At 37.1% G+C, this 14340-nt stretch overlaps 1 pseudogene; it reads right to left on the reverse strand.

Moving 5' to 3' along the window:
* Positions 1 to 1115: 1115 nt before the first annotated feature.
* On the reverse strand, positions 1116 to 2132 carry LOC145780655 (hydroxymethylglutaryl-CoA synthase, cytoplasmic pseudogene; annotated as a pseudogene).
* Positions 2133 to 14340: the final 12208 nt, after the last annotated feature.

The raw sequence follows: 14340 nt of genomic DNA on the forward strand, positions 1-14340 counted from the left end.
CACACAATTATTACTCGAATTATAATTTTTACTTATCAGAATGTGTTCATATAATATTGTAGGTTTATAACAAAAATGAATCTAAACATTATAAATTAACGAAACAAAAGGTTACGAATTTTCACATTTCAACATTCGTCCAAATTGTTACTACACAATCTATTTTACGTTTTCTGAACTGAGCTCTCGTGTCGCTGTTCGTCTCGCTCTGCGTCAATGGGCGAATGTGAACAGTTTTATTTTCTATTTTCTTTTTTCTATTTAAAATAGCTTAGATGGAAAAAAACAAAATCTTTAAAAGATGACGTATGGGTTAAAATGGTTCACTTGTTAGGAAGGAAAACATATCTTACGCAATAATGGATCGCTACACTATCACCCGATGTTACGCCAATGACATAGCCTACTGCAGTGCCTACTGCAGTGCGAACTGTAGAAATGGAGAAACATCTTTGTTCTGCATGAATAAAGTATATGTGTAGTCATTATGTGGTGTGGAAATTTACCTTTTTTGAGAGTTTTTAACTGCCTCTCCAACAATTTGATTCTGTTACATTTGGATGAATAGGATTCCAAGTTTGGGAACCATTCCCATAAGTGAGGGCTTGACTTGGTTAATAAAATCATACAATGCCCATGTTTTTCTTTGGTGGGTGATTTATCTGTACTCCCTTGTCACCATAAAGACTGTTTTTATTTACAAAACATGCTGAATGACGAGACAAACTGCGTATAACCTGTATGTCATGACATCTGTAGTGTCTTTTTATTTATTTTCCTCTCTCGGTGAGCGCTTGTATGTGCGTTTGTACGCGTCAACAGAAACAAGATAGTATGTAGAAGGAAATAGGCATTCTGGAGTTGCGATTGGCTTGTAGTTGGCTAGTCCATGCACTTCTTCCATTCTCAAACGCGCTTTGGCAAAGTCTTTTGGATCTTTACATACTCGACTGTCCAACCTTGATTTCAGATCGTTCAATCCAGCTATAAAGCGATCTAGTGAAAAACTATCTTTAAGGTCATTTGCCAATGAGCTAGTAGATTGGTTTGGAGAACGTAGGAACATAGAAAACATTGTTGAAGCTGCTCCAGCACCATAAGAAAGCATCCCAATGCGTTTGCCAATTAATATATCTGTAGAAACGTTGACGAGTAAACTGGCTATACAACCATATAGTGTAGCTGTGTGCATTCCTCCTGTTCTTTCTAATAAAGTTACAGAAGGGTAGGTTTTCTTTTCATACAACTCCTGACAGAAACTTTCAAGTTATTTGTCTACTTTACCCAAAGTCACAGATTCACTCAAGGATGTATACTTGTAGCCTTCGATGTTGTGAAGCGGGTTGCTGACCTCATCGTCAATTGCTGGTTCACCACCGCTGAGCTCATTTTTCTGTTTTGTAAAGTCATTCATTGCCAAACAATCTATGGACTTTCGGCATAACTTGGTACATGAAGCGTGAAACAACATATAATCAAAGTTGTTTAGTGAAAAACTGATGTCTTGAGTATCCAATGTTTTTTCAGCTTTGGAACGATACAAGTTATAACAAAAATCCAGTACTGCAAAGTAATTGTTTAAGCCATGCTGTTTCTCCATTATAGGATAAGCAGATGACAAATTAGGTTTACAAAAGTCATGGAAATTATACATGCAACTTGCACGCAATCCTGGCTCGATGACGAGAGGAGCATTTGGTTCCACCAACATTGCTACAGAGCCAACTCCGTCAAGAGGAAAAAGATCAGTTTCATACAATGCAAAGTCACCACAAACAACTAGAGCATATCTTCCATCCCATGACCTACTTTCCACCCATGATACTGCATTGAATAAAGCATTTGTTCCACCGTAACAGGCATGGTGTGTGTCAACTCCTTCCACGTCATAATTCCCACTTTCATCAAATAAAGTCATTAAAACAGATTTTATGCTTTTGGACTTTTCGATAATAGTTTGTGTCCCGACTTCAAGTCTTCCGATGTCATTATAACTAATGCCATACCTTTCCATCAGTCGTGCAACCACTGTCAAACACAATGAATTGATATCTTCATTGTCATAACAAAATCCCATCTGTTGCTGACCATACCCTACAGTGCACTTTCCCTTGGGAATTTTATAATAGATTTCCAAGGCACTTTGATCAACATATGACTTTGGAAAATAAAGTTCAAGAGCTAATATTCCGACATTTGGAGGACGAGGTGTTTCCAAAAGTTTAATTTGCTTATACATCTTTATGCAGTTATAAAAATCTACATTTATTACAGAACTGAAAGTGGTTGAATATAAAAATTAATTAATTTGTGTACAACAAGTTTCATTTAACAGCTTGTCCTTGTTTAAAACATCAAACATCGTTTGCAATTGTAGCCTATGTCTATCACAATAATTAGACTCCATGAAGAACCTCTTATAAAGAATCTTTCACGGTGGCGCAATAGTTAGCCTACTAGTATCTCGTATGGGACTAAACGGCAATTGACCTGTCTCGTGGTTTTGCTACGTTTTAAAATTAACCTAGAGAGCTGTTTTTCAAAATTAGATTTGAAACGCTTAAGAAAGTAAGCTACCCGATCTAAAAAGACTCTTTTTTATATACGCGGCTTTCAATGTTTGTGAACAATGGTTAAAAATCAAGTAAAAATATATAATCTTCCAGCTCTTATTGGCAGTTTTTCAGATATTTTTTTACTAAGACAAACCTTTGATTTCGCATTCCCTTGTGGCCAGGCGCGGATTTATGGGGGGGGCCCAGGGGGCCTGGGCCCCCCCGAAATTTTGTGAAAAATTGTATGTTTACGCATCAAATAGTTTGATATGCTTCTAAACAGCTGATATTAGTCCCTCGGCATCACAATTGATGAAAATGGTTGTTTTAATGTCTATTTTTTAGCATATCGTATATGTCGTAGTATCATTGTTCATATCTGTTTAGCTTTTTCTTTCTTTTTAATTGATTTTCAAATTTTCTGCCCCCCTCCCCCCCCCCCCCCCCCGATTAAAACTCTTAGATTTGCGCCTGCTTGTGGTCCAAGGAGTCTATTTTTATCAAAAACAGCATTCAGATATCACAAAATCCTGATGTGATACAAAAAATCTGATGTGATTTTTTAATTCAGCACCCAAAACATACCCTAGAATGGCATTTACTATGCTGACACAAAATGTGTGTTGGTTTGTGTAATGCATCCTGATTTGATTGAGTTGTTGCCTCCCGTGACGCTTCCTTCATTTTGTCTGTAGATTTTTCTGATGTCGGGCGGTGATACTGGTGTAATTGACATAAACTTAGCTCCACGGCACTATTAGACCGAGAGCCTACGACAGAAGATTTCACCCCATAAGGTACAAAAGGTTTGACCCCTTGAAGTTACTGGGGTCAACCATGTCACTCACAGAAAGTATGGAAGATTGACCGCACCGGGTGGATCTGGACCCTAAAGCCCCCTAAAAAGCCCAAAAAGGGGGTTAATTTCACCCCATAAGGTACATGGACCAAACTTGGTGAAAACGAAGTTCTATGTCAGGACATCACAAAAATATCAAATCTAACAATATTTTCGGGTGGAAAGGTGATGTAAGACCCCCCCAAAGTGACCCCCCAGGGAGTTAATTTCACCCCATAAGGTACATGGACCAAAGTTGGTCAAAACGAAGTCTTATGTCAGGACATCACAAAAATATCAAATCTAACAATATTTTCGGGTGGAAAGATGATGTAAGATGACTTCAAAGTGACTTCCCTTAATGTGACCCCCTCGGAAGGTGTATTTCACCCCATAAAGTACATGAACCAAAGTTGGTCAAAACGAAGTCTTATGTCAGGACATCACAAAAATATCAAATCTAACAATATTTTCGGGTGGAAAGGTGATGTAAGATGTCATCAAAGTGACCCCCAGAGGGTTTATTTCACCATAGAGTACATGGACCAAACGTGGTCAAAACGAAGTCTTCTAGGGCATCACAAAATATCAAATCTAACAATACTCTCAGTTGGAAAGGTGATAAAAGACCTACCCAAAAGTGAATCTCCTCCTATAGTTTAATTTACTTCATCCCTTTCTCGAACCAACCTTGGTGTAACGGAAGTGCTATGCCAGGACAGTACGAATGGATTAAATCTAAAAATATTTTTATATAGATTTTGGTGAAATACATTCACAAGCTGTCCCATGATGCATGAAATGGAACTATAGCCTACTTTACAAAATATTTTTGTATAAATCATATTCAGTCAATCGAAAAAAGGCAACAGGACATGACAATACATGGCTTTGTAACACCAAAAACAGAAAGTTCATAAGAAGCATATAGGCTACAGTAACCAGAAAATTGATCCAAGATCTTGATACGACCACTAAATGTGGACTTAATCGAACAACTGACTATCCAAATCAAAACGTTTCGAAATGAATCATTTGGAACGTTAATTCAGGCAGTAATTAACATTTTCCAGCTGCTACAATAAATAACCCAATAAACCCAATGTAGTGAATTTTTGTTTAATGCCGTTTGCTTCATGTCTCCAATCAGTTATTGTAACTGTTCATTCATAAACAGAGATTGTTTGTGTAAATGTAAACGGTCGTTTCTTTATTCTTCATTGTCACTGCTGTCGCTTTCACTTTCTTCATCTTATTCTTCAGATTCATACATTTCTCCTGTTATATACAGAGAAATAAAGACTGTACGAAACATTTGCTATTATGCACTACAGATATGCGTAACATACAATAGTAATTTTATTATCTTTTACAGACGTCTATTTTTCTTCGAATAATGCAACATTGCAACTTACTATTAACTGGAAAAAGTTCAACATTTATTTGTTATTTAGTGCACCCAGGCATTTTTCTCAAGATTGCAGAAACTATTGGTTATAGGTTCCTAAAACAAAACTTTACAGCCAGTTATTGGCTAATGTTTAGAGTAAGAAAGTAAATGACGGATAGACCAGGAGAAAGTTTTATATTTATAAAGGGTAACCCAAGCGACATCCAATGCTGTTTATCTTCTTCTTGACTTTCCTGGATGAGATCAGATTCCACGCAGAGACATCTAAAGATGCTTTATACTTTTACCTTCAAACCACACCACTTTATAACAACCTCCTTCTTCATTCCAGCCATACTCTAGCAGCGACGTTGCTGCTTGTTCACTTCTAGTTGAAGATAACCACCATCTTGTGATGAGATGTGTGCGCCTTGTCTTCTGGAGAAGTAGCCTACTCGTAAACAAAGTGGTAGAGTACTACTATCTACAGTAGCTTCTGGTATGCATGATATCCTTTCATTTTCTTTTTTGGGTTTGTAGCCGTCTAAAAACATTTGTAAACGGACTTCGTTGACATAATTAATTTTCTTGTTTTTGTACATGTTACACACAAAGTTCTCTATTGCGATGATAGTGTCTTCACTAATTTCTTTGTCTTGTCCGAGTTGGCTAAAAGCTGCCTGCGCTTCGTGGTTTCCTTGGAGTAATTTCAGCGGCCGCACTTTCCCTTTCCTGCTAAATGACGAGGTGTAATCAGAATCTGTAAAGGCATGATATGCAGGTAAACACTTGCAAATCGTCACTCCAAGTGCGGTATGCAGCTGGTTGATGTTGATGTACCACTGCGTGTTATTGTTTTGCAAGCCAGCTTCTATCCACATCTTTAATGAAGGATCAAAAGTTTCATAGCAACCTAGGCCAATTACAAGACAGTCAGTGTCAGACGTGCGGATAACCACATTGCTTGGAGCTGGTACATCGCAGACAGCTTGCTTTATCTCTGTATATAACAGGAGAATTGTATGAATCTGAAGAATAAGATGAAGAAAGTGAAAGCGACAGCAGTGACAATGAAGAATAAAGAAACGACCGTTTACATTTACACAAACAATCTCTGTTTATGAATGAACAGTTACAATAACTGATTGGAGACATGAAGCAAATGGCATTAAACAAAAATTAATACATTGGGTTTATTGGGTTATTTATTGTAGCAGCTGGAAAATGTTCATTACTGCCTGAATTAACGTTCCAAATGATTTATTTCAAAACGTTTTGATTTGGATAGTCAGTTGTTCGATTAAGTCCACATTTAGTGGTCGTATCAAGATCTTGGATCAATTTTCTGGTTACTGTAGCCTACATGCTTCTTATGTACTTTCTGTTTTTGGTGTTACAAAGCCATGTATTGTCATGTCCTGTTGCCTTTTTTCGATTGACTGAATATGATTTATACAAAAAAATTTTGTAAAGTAGGCTATAGTTCCATTTCATGCATCATGGGACAGCTTGTGAATGTATTTCACCAAAACCTATATAAAAATATTTTTAGATTTAATCCATTCGTAGCCTACACTGTCCTGGCATAGCACTTCCGTTACACCAAGGTTGGTTCGAATAAGGGATGAAGTAAATTAAACTATAGGAGGAGATTCACTTTTGGGTAGGTCTTTTATCACCTTCCCAATTGAGAGTATTGTTAGATTTGATACTTTGTGATGTCCTATAAGACTTCGTTTTGACCACGTTTAGTCCATGTACTCTATGGTGAAATAAACCCTCTGGGGGTTACTTTGATGACATCTTACATCACCTTTCCACCCGAAAATATTGTTAGATTTGATATTTTTGTTATGCCGTGAAATAAGACTTCGATTTAATCTACTTTAGTCCATCTAGCCTACCTCATGGGGTGCAATTAATCCTCTGGGGGTCACTTTGGGGGAGTCTTACATCATCTTTCCAGCCAAAACTATTGTTAGATTTGATATTTTTGTGATGTCCTGACATAAGGCTTCGTTTTGACCAAGTTTGGTCCATGTACTTTATGGGGTGAAATACACCTTCCGAGGGGGTCACATTAAGGGAAGTCACTTTGAAGTCATCTTACATCACCTTTCCACCCGAAAATATTGTTAGATTTGATATTTTTGTGATGTCCTGACATAAGACTTCATTTTGACCAACTTTGGTCCATGTACTTTATGGGGTGAAATAAACCTTCCGAGGGGGTCACATTAAGGGAAGTCACTTTGAAGGCATCTTACATCACCTTTCCACCCGAAAATATTGTTAGATTTGATATTTTTGTGATGTCCTGACATAAGACTTCGTTTTGACCAACTTTGGTTCATGTACCTTATGGGGTGAAATTAACCCCCTGGAGGGCCACTTTGGGGGGGTCTTACATCACCTTTCCACCCGAAAATATTGTTAGATTTGATATTTTTGTGATGTCCTGACATAGAACTTCGTTTTCACCAAGTTTGGTCCATGTACCTTATGGGGTGAAATTAACCCCCTTTTTGGGCTTTTTAGGGGGCTCTAGGGTCCAGATCCACCCGGTGCGGTCAATCTTCCATACTTTTTGTGAGTGACATGGTTGACCCCAGTAACTTCAAGGGGTCAAACCTTTTGTACCTTATGGGGTGAAATCTTCTGTCGTAGGCTCCCAGACTATATAGTGTGTGTTTGATCGATTTGGGAAATTCAGAATGTTTTTCCATGGTGTAAACTAAAGCATTTTTTATTAGTTCTTTTTCACGGAGATAAAGAGCTTTAACATCAACAGTTGCCAGATCAAACAGGTCTTTTTTATGTCTTTCTTTAAGAAGTATCCTTTTATTTTTAAAATTGACAACTCACCTTTTAGTTACACATCTCAAAAGGCAAATCCAAAAACACTGTTTACAGCAAGACCTTTACGACAGCACCTTTCGACTAAAGTTTGTGATGAGCTAGGGCCTATGTGACTGATGTTCAATTGTTTATTGACCTCTTCTTGCTTAGCTTATATGCTTTTCGTCATAAACGCTTTGTTGCTCATCCATCAACTGCTTTGCAACCAGCTTTTAAGCCCGGAAAGGGTTGGTCAGGAGGCTTCAACAGAGTAATTTCCGCCATATGTTACTTGTCGAGATGATACTTTATCAACTTTACTACTATTCTGTACCTTTAATCTTGCATTATATTTTTGCTTGCACAGTGCTTGCACTGTTGCTGAACTTTTTATTATTATTATTTTATTAAAACAAATTCATTAATGAAATCGACGTCTCTTTTTTTTCATTTGAAGGTCAAGACAGAAACCAACTTGATTTGCAATTAAATCAGCACTTCAACAGAATAACCTGGAACCAAGATTTCGTAAAAAAAAAATCCAAACAAACCATAGAAATTAAATTTTCGAACATTAATTATGTCATCTCAAATCACTCCTCAGAAAAGTTACCACACTTAACTTCGTCAATTTACAAAAGTATTATGTTTGGAGAAGTAACAAGATTGCGTGGGCTAAATGAAAATAACACTTATATGACCTACTACCAGTGCAACAATACCTTTGTTCTATTCCTCCTATTAGATAAAGTATTCCTCTAGCCTACAGTTCTTTCTTTTCAAAACAGGGTGTAATGTAGAATATTACGTAGATCCGGCAATATAATCATCGTTAAAAGCCTCGACTTGTCATCATATCAAACCAAACTCAAGAGTAACCTGCGTAGTGCGTAGGCTATATTTAACCATCATAACGATAACAGATTTAATTCTGGATTTCCAACTACGTGATTTATAAGGTTTTAACATCCTCACATGTTGAAAAACAAAGAAAATTTAATTTCAAAGATTTTAGTCAGACTGTTAATTTTTCAATAACAGTCTGAATGAGCGTTTTTCGACTTATTTTTTCTCATTTGCTACTGCTTCCTCAAGCCAACATTTTTTTTTAATATTATTAAGAGACAGAAAAAAGTGAAAACATCTCAGAAAATGTCAGTCAAACACTAGCAAAAGCGGTAGCCTAATCAAAATCTGCAAAATGTGACAAATCAGGTCGCATCTCCAGGTGGCCATGTGTTAACTAAATTAGAATTTAATTGCTGCAGCATAAATGAAACCAGTCACTTCTCAACTTTAGCCGAGCTATTAGCCTAGTAGTAGTAGTTTCGTTTGGCGTTTTTACACTTGAAGCTCGTTGTCGTTTAGCCAGTTAGCCGAGCTATAGGCCTAGTAAACTAACTTCAATGTCATAAGTCCTTTTCTTTTGATCTAGATAGGCCTACAGTAGTGAAAGAGGATTAAAATAAAATCGACAATATGATCTGGCAAGATAACTTCAGACGATAAATTCCTGTCCATTCTACAAAATTAATTTATCAAATACGTTGAAAAGGGTGTCCTACAAATTGTTCGTAAGCAGTTGTTCGTAAAGCAATTGTTCGTAGCCTAAGCAATTGTTCGTAAAACAATTGTTCGTAAAATTAATTCTTTGTAAAACAATTCTTCTTAAAGCATTTTTTCGTGCACGCAGTTAAAATTTGATGGACGGTATAGGAAGAAATGCTTTACGAAGAATTGTTTTACGGATTTCATTTTACGAAAAACAGTTCACGAACAATTGTTTTACGAACAATTGCTTACGAACAATTACTTTACGAACAATTGCTTACGAACAATTTGTCTATAACCGTTGAAAAGTGATGTTTGATATAAAAATAAAATCAATTAACTTACAGTAGGCCTACTATTAGTTATACCATTCAATGAATAGGCTATTCCATTATTCTCATCACTAAACAAGATAAGGAAGCGCTTTTCGGTTCGACAAGCTTATTCTACTCAAACCTCTCAACACAACCCAAGTTATTTAACTGTTGCCATTTTAACCCTCTTTCCACGACAACCTCTAGTCACGAAGATTCTTTTCACGAGGACGAAGCTACTTAATAACTGTTGAAAAATGCTAAAATAGTAGCTTGTTTACTGCTTATCATTAGTTTTTCAAAAAAATAACGAAATTTACAGTTACATACTCAAAAGTAACTAGTTATGTAACTAAACTAGTTACTTTTTTAACTAGTCACTGCCCACCTTTAAATATATATTGTAAATATTGCCTTGAGGCTATATTCCCCTGTTTACTTAAGCATGACGATGACCTCAATTATGCACTCAGGCGTGTTGTTACGCAGGCTGCGTATCTTTTTGTGCGAAACCTAAAGTGCAACTGCACGATCGAATTAACATTGGCTAGAATCTATTGCCAAGACATCCGGTACCTGTTGAAAAACTCACTTCCTTACAATTGAGGCCCACAACCAAGAAACCGACCCTTTTCCCACGCTCTCTAGCGCTTCTCTCTCACGCTACCTGGAAGTGGAAAACTCATCAACGCCACCTAGTGATGTGACGTCAGTTGGAGTCGAACTTAGTGGAGACCAGTGGCGTATATTTAGGGTGTTCAAGGTGTTTGGTGTTTAAGGTGTTTGGGGAACTCCCATGACACAGCATAATACGCTTTTGTTCATTTCCTTTTGTGTCTATTGCTTTACCTTTTCATCGACTATTGCAGAGAAATCTTCGGCTGGACTATTGTTTTCTGGTGTAATCACATTACTCTCAAGTGATTATACCTTTCACAATTGCAGCACAATTGTGAAATTATTCAACTAGCTGTTTATTACGAAGAAAAAATAAATCAGTTCGCAGAACAGAATAATTTCTAAGCATTTATAGGACACTAAACAAAGTACACGTAAGTTTAGTTTGGAAATATTCAAACTGTATCATTTTCTGACGCTTGTTCTAACATTAGCTGCAACACAAACCCTATTGTTTTGTTGACCATATGTTACAAAACATGTTTTCGAACACAACAAAATATTTCTGAAACTGCTTGCAACATTACATTAAAATGACTTCACACTGACTGAACGCGCATGATGTGGTTCGAATTTTATACACCGGAAGGAAGCCATTTCAGAAAAAATATATTTAAGATGCAATCTCTTTATTCTTGCAATTGTGGTTATATTGTAGGTGAGTGCAGAAGCTACCTAATATTGTAATACAGTGATTAATGATTTCTATCAGGCTGCAATCGTTATTGTATTGTAAATAATGCATCTATGTTTCTTCACACGTCATAACTGCGCATTCCAGACAAAGCGACTACAGGAAAGCGAAATTAAAAGTGCCATGAATAGCTGCGATCACGAAAACGACGAAAACAGCAATGGTTTTAGTTCAGCCAGGCTATTCACTCGCTGATCTGAACACCTTGGCGCGTCATTGGGGGAATCCCATGCAATAGCAAGTTTTAGCTTGCTGGATTAGAGTTTGAGGTGATCAGAGTTGGAAACAAGATAAGATAAAATGTTTTTTATGCACCAAAAGCCAGTAAATCAGGACTAGCTTGTCTGAATCTGCAACAAAGCTTATGGCAACAGCTTTATTTTCTTGTTTATTATCGAGTTGCTTTGCTATTATTTTTTTGTTTTAACTTTCACCTGTTTGTTTTTAATTCGCTTGTACATTTTTCAAGGTGTTGCGACCGTGCCTAATGCTTGCATAAAGTAAATCATTTCCATCTCAAGCACGCTTTAACTTTCGCGTTTTTTCAGACTCCTGCTGTGTTATGGCACGTAATATTGTTCGTTTTGATGGTCGGAAATAAAAACGGAACTGAAGTATGTGACTTTAGAAATGCAACTTAATGTTTGATATTATTAAGTCTTTCATTCAATAGGCGCTGTCAAATAACTATCTATTTTGTATTCTTCTCCATTCCGACAACGTTATTTTTGTCAGTTCTGTTCATGTTCAGAATTTGTGTTGAAAATGCTCTCAGAACGCACTAAATTCAATGTTAATTTTTAAAAATTTCTGGGGGAGGCCCCCCAAACCCCCTGCTGTTGCTTTGCCGTCATTGAACACCCTGTCAAAGTGGTTACGGTACGCCACTGGTGAAGACCAAACTAGCTGACATAGGCTTGGTTACTAGTGAATGCGCAAATTTATAAGGCATCCATAATGAAGACGCATCTTTCAGCCAACATTATACAAATTTAGTTGTTCATGCATGACTGCATGTGTGCCCGGAGTGGTTTGCGAAGCCCATCGCCGAAAGCTAGTTTCGTAGATTGCAACAGCCAAAGTTGGTTAGGTCTATATCGAAAACATTTTGTATTGTATTGTAGGACATAGTAGGCTACAGTCGACTATCATGCGATAACGCTTTAGCATTCATTGGGACTGTGTTCGGCAGTGTTGACATCTAGGTTTTTTTTTAAATAATCTCGATGAAGCTAAAAAAAATACCAGAATAAACCAAATTGAAGCAGAAATAAACTAAAAAATAAACCAACATACAATACTAATGACAAATCGCATTACGACACACAGATAGAAAACAAACCAACCCAAAAAAACACACCAAATCGAAAAAAAATAAACCAAACGGTTGCAAAAAAAAACAGATTTGATTTTAAAAAGACTAAAATGGGAACACTGGTCTTCGGAACCCAGGATAATCTTCATCGTCGCTGGTGTACTTTCTGCGGATGAAACAGACAATGCAGGATGGCAGCACGACTCTGTTTGACTTGCCCAGAACTTCTCTTTGGTCAAATCTTGCGACCCAAGCAAATTGTCATAATATTTTAAAAGCTATACAAGATTGTGTTGCAAACAAACAGCACTACAAAAGCAGTAACTTTTTCCGAAAATAATATGTTTATCAAATCACTAATGAAATAGCTGTGCTGGCTTGCTGTCAGTGAGTTTTTGAAATCGAGGCGTTATTTTAGGCTACTTTAAGCATAGCCGCAAGTCGGCTTTAACTTCCAGTCGGTTTCGCTGTTCAGTTTTCAATACACACATGGCGCCAAATCCAATCTTACAAAGCCAAGTTGTTGCAAATGGAATCTGTTTTTGACTCCCTAATTGTGAAACTGTGAGATATACTTTGTACATGGAAGCCCAAAAGTGAATGTTTGCAGAATCTTTGGGGTATTTGTCTTTGAAGGACGCAAAAGAAATACAGTTTGCTACTTATTCTGTCGTTATGTCCATAAACTGTTCTGCAACATGGATGGAAAGTTGAGGCAGATCTTTTTCAACAAATGGATCAATTATCCTATCATTATGGTTATTAAGTGTTAGAGATTCTCCATAGTAGTGCGCAAACTTTTTGGCAAACTGTTCCAGGTGTCTAATTAGAATCGTTTGCTTAATATCAACTTCATTGCCACAGGTATATCGCGTTAGCTGAGGGAATATATCGTACTCATCTCTGGTGACATAACTTTTCCAGAATATGAGTTTTTTGTGTTAAGCAGAAACTTTTGCGGCGCGATTAATCACCGTAAAACCGTTGCCTTGCATATATAAATTTAGAGAATTTAGAGAGTCAAATATATCGGCAAGGTAAGCAACGTTTGCCTTAAAATCTTCTTGCAAACTTCTCGGCTAATCTCACACAGTTCTGTTGCCTCAGGAAGATATCAATCTCCTCTCGCAAATTACAAACTCGCTTCAGGATACGACCTCGTGACAACTATCACAATTCTGTGTGCAACAGCAATGCTTGATAATAATCAGAATCCACAAAGACGAAAACAAATGCCGATTTAGTGGACTTGTTTTGATGAAGTTTACACACTTCACATCATTCAACACTTTGTGCAGCTCTTGAGACAGCTTTTTTGCAGCAAAGACCTCTCTGTGGAGAAAGCAATAAGTCCATACAGGCTACAGCACTTGGGGCTTTGTCTTTGATGCGTTTTATCACACCAGACTATGAAATTTTTGTTGGGTTTACATTTGATAATAATAATAACAATGATAAAATGCAATAAATAATCATGCTACAAAGCTTTCCGATGTCTCGACATGAAACGCTTCATGACTTGTGTTTATATTTTCCAGTTTTGTGATCGATCTCTTCAGGTTTTAAATTTTTTTTATTGTTATTTTTTTCGCCCAAGATACAATATGCCTGAAAAACAAGCGACCCAAAAAAATTATCAGGCGACCCAACTTTGGGTCGCGACCCATGAGTTAGGAACCATTGCTATAAGCGACCAGCCTGAATTGCCTGGGAGCAGTAGCGTAGCCAGGAACTTTGAAAAAGGGGGTTTTGACGACCCAGCAGCGAGGGGTCTGGGGAGCCTCCCCCAGAAAATTTTGAAAAATTACTTTGAATTTGGTGCATTTTGAGAGCATTTTTAACAAGAATGTGGTTACGAATATTCCTGTAAAATGGTGGTGTCTGGTAGCATAGCAAAAGGATAAGATCATGTTTTCTTCGGCATTTTTCGGAAATAAAGCTAAGTCTCTATGTTTTCTTGTTGCTAATTCCTGGCTGAGATGTTTGGTATTGGCAAAACTTGCTCTTTTAATGCAATTTTGTTTAAAATTAGGCAAATTTTTTTAGACTGAAAGCATCATTCTCAATATCGTGGCGTCACACGCGTGCCAAAGGTGGGAGGGGGTTGTAACCCCCAAAACTTTTGATAGCCTAATATTTATTGAGATAAATATAGCCTTAAAATGTA

This window comes from Aplidium turbinatum, chromosome 1 (genome assembly GCF_918807975.1).
Source record: "Aplidium turbinatum chromosome 1, kaAplTurb1.1, whole genome shotgun sequence".
NCBI classification, from domain to species: Eukaryota; Metazoa; Chordata; class Ascidiacea; order Aplousobranchia; family Polyclinidae; genus Aplidium; species Aplidium turbinatum.